Below are 3,562 nucleotides of genomic sequence, written 5' to 3' on the forward strand. Positions count from 1 at the left end.
AACCTCTTTTTACCTTCTCTATGATGCTCTTTCATAAACACAAGTTTTTAATTTGAATGCAGGGAAAATTACCAATATTTTCTCTTATGGTTACTTTCTTCATCCTGTTGAAGGAGTCATTCCCGAACATTAAGAGCTCTAAGATAGTCTCCTATTTTTTTCTACTAAAAGTTTTATTTTTTTCCCCAGAGAGCCAGATAAGTGAATAACAGCAAAATATATCTCTGTGTAGTGCACAAATGAAATAGGACTTTTTTTTTATTATTTGGTTTGTATTTTAAAAGTTTTTATTGTTAGTATATGTTTGCAATGCATAATGATTACATTCATCTTAGGGAATTGGTACATATAAACATTGCCTCTTAAACATTTTTACTGCCAAAATACTTTATTTTTGCTTTTTCTACCAAAAGTTTTCAAGTTTCCTTTTCACACACGACTCTTTAACACATCTGTAGCTGTGTTTTATGGACAATATGAGAAGAAAATCACTTACTTTTTCAAACGGATGACCCAGAGTATCTGAATTAGCCTAAACTGCCCTCACAAAATACCACAGACTGCTTGGATTAAATAAGAGAGATCTGGTTTCTTGCAGTGCTGGAGGCTGGTTGTCATCAGGGCTGGTTTCTAGCAAAGTCTCCTCCCTGGCTTATGGATGTCACCTTGCTGTGATCTCACTGAGCCACTTCTCTGTGCTGGGAAGGGTGCTTCTGATGTCACTTCCTCTTCTCACATGGACATCTGTCGTGTCAGGTCAAGGGTCCACAGTATGACCACATACCTTTGTTAGCTCTCCACATAAGTCCCCAGTGGGGTTAGGGCTTTGACATACAAACTCGGGGGTGCATAAACCCCTCACTAAAGGGTGCCTCGCCACACTGGTGTTTATTGTGGTGCCTCCCACCTCTGCTGTCAGTCAAGTTTCCCTATGTGTGGCCTTCTAGATCCCATTCCATTCCGTGTTCTACATTGTGCTCCTGGGTGCATCTGCTACGCATGTACCAAAAGCATGTTCTCCCCTCCTGAAGCTTTCTCCCTAAGTCATGATTTTGATTAGTCTCTTTGCCTTGTTCTTCCTTAGAAATATAGCAACTTTTCTTAACCTTTTGTTCTTCTATATAAATTTTAGAATCAACCTGTCAACTTCCACTAACAATCTCATAATAATTTATATTAGAATTTATTGAATCTATAAATCAATTTGGAGAGAAGGGATATACTCACAATATTGAGTGTTTGGCTCCATGCCATTAGACCCAACTACCTTCCTTCTTGAAGTCACTTTCTGCTCTTTCAGTCATGGAAGTGCCTGGTCAATTGTCTCTGTCATAACTCCCAAAGTCATTTCCGGTGATGTCAACTACTATGTAGGTGGTCCATTCAAAGGACCTGTCCCCTCAGCTCCTTGGCTGAATCAGTCCACCTCCACCACTTATTCTAGACTTCTTCATGAACCATTACTTTACCTTCTCCAAATTTTAGTTTTAAACATTCCTATATGTGACAAATACTTCTATCTGTATGATATCAGTTATTCTAGTATTTCAACCACAATAATCCTTTGACTGGTTGGGAACTTCTGTGCATCACCCATACCACTTTTTCCTTTATATCATGACTGTCTCTCACTTCTGGCTTTTTCAGTTAGTTTTACAGAATTTCACACAACACAAACACCCTTTCCCCCTTCTGTCCATTAGACTCACTTTGGTAAAACCACAACCTTGGTTAAATGAAACTCTCCACCTAAGGACTCTTGCATCTGAGCAGAGTGTGGCTAGAAAAAGAAAATCTCATGATGCTAGATGGTCTCATTTTAAATTTACAACTTCAAAGCTTAAGTGGACCCTCAGCACTGCCCAGCCAATTTGCTTTGTCCCACCAGTCAATTTACTTTCCTACTCTTTGAGAAAATTATTTCACACCTCCCATCTCTGCAAACCTGTTCCCCGCTTCTCACTCATGGCTGATGATTTCACTTCCTATCTCACTGAGAAATAAGAACCATCAGAAGAAGAAATGTATCAATCTTCCAACACCAAATATATTAATCTAAGTCTATCCGTGTCCCTGTCTTCTGCCTTTGCTCTCATGCATGGGATAAACTCTCCTAATTCCTAATGAATGCTACAGACCAGATCTCACTTCCTGTGAATGACTCCAATTCTCCCCTTCTGTCCTGTATCACTCCCCTGTCTCTGGTCATTTCCACCAACAGGCAGACACAGGAGAACAGCTCCCTCCAGGGAAGAACTCCTCCCTGGCTCCCGCATGGGAGGAGGAGGAAATACTCAGTGTGGCGAAGAGGGTCTGAGCTTAGGTCCTGCTTTTGATTGTCCCTCTTGGGCTGAAGAAAGCCCCATTCTATGCCTTCTCTTAAAATTAGAAGTTTTATAAGGGCAGACTCCTAAAAGGGAAGGTCTGTGATTGTCCAGCACTAGCACAGACTGGACAACACAACTGGATAACACTATCAGTTGCATTTAGTTGGTAGAAATAAATCCATGTACCAATCATTTTGTAAGTAATGAAAGTAATATTTTGGTCTTTGCTTGCTTTCTATCTCTGACCATATTCAGATCTTAGGCATATACAAAGAGTTTTTATAGTGGTGGTTGTTGCTTTATTTATTTTAGTTCTATGAGATCCCTACACTCCTGATCTTAAAAAGAATCTTCCAGAAATCTTGTCTTTCTCATCTTCTCATCTGTTCTAAGAATCCCCTCTATTAAAACCACAAAAGGAAATTTGGTCTCCTCCTCTCACAACTGGCCCTCCCCATGTCTTGCCTGTTAAATTAAACTTCTTTTGGTGGGACAGTGCTTCCTACTTCTACCTGCCTGGGGAGATGCAAGCTGACACAGTACAGAAACTAGCTGAAAACTCATTTTGGGAATACACTTTCCTAACCAAAAGCCAGTGACAGTAGCTGGGCTCCAGCCAATCAGAGGCAGCCAGCTAATGGTCCCTATTCAAATAAGACAAATGTTGAACCTATCCGGGAAGCTGACTGTGCAGCTCGTGTCTGTCCTCTGTCTGTACATCTCACCTGCCCACATTGCAAGGAGGAGCTCTCAGCACCTCTTCCTGTTCAGAGGGCTGCCCAATTTGAGAACTGTTCTTTAGCCAATTAAATCCTGCTAAATTTAATGTCTAAAGGCTTGAGTTTAGCAAACCTCTCTAGCCTATCAATGCTGACATACTGCTGAAGCCATTCTGTCAAGACCGCTAGTGACCTATGTCTTGTTCCATCCAGTGGTGGTTGATTCTTAACATTTGAAGCATCAGTCTGTTAACCTCAAGTGCTGTGGTTGATTATGCTGTCTTTCTGAGAGTGAAATGTTTCCCACCACTCCTTCTGTTCCCTCGACTACTTCGCTTCTTGGACTCTACTGACCTAGGTGCTCCTCCTGCCTCCATGGGGAGCTCATTGGCCAGTTCCTCCTCTTTCATTTTTACTTTCCTCCCCCAAAATCACCTAGTAGATTTTATCATATCATTCCCTCATAGTTCGCAACTTCCTCCTCCTATTTCTCCACCATTTCTCCAGACAAGCCAG

This window comes from Chinchilla lanigera, unplaced genomic scaffold (genome assembly GCF_000276665.1).
Source record: "Chinchilla lanigera isolate Chin_1 unplaced genomic scaffold, ChiLan1.0 scaffold00008, whole genome shotgun sequence".
NCBI lineage: Eukaryota > Metazoa > Chordata > Mammalia > Rodentia > Chinchillidae > Chinchilla > Chinchilla lanigera.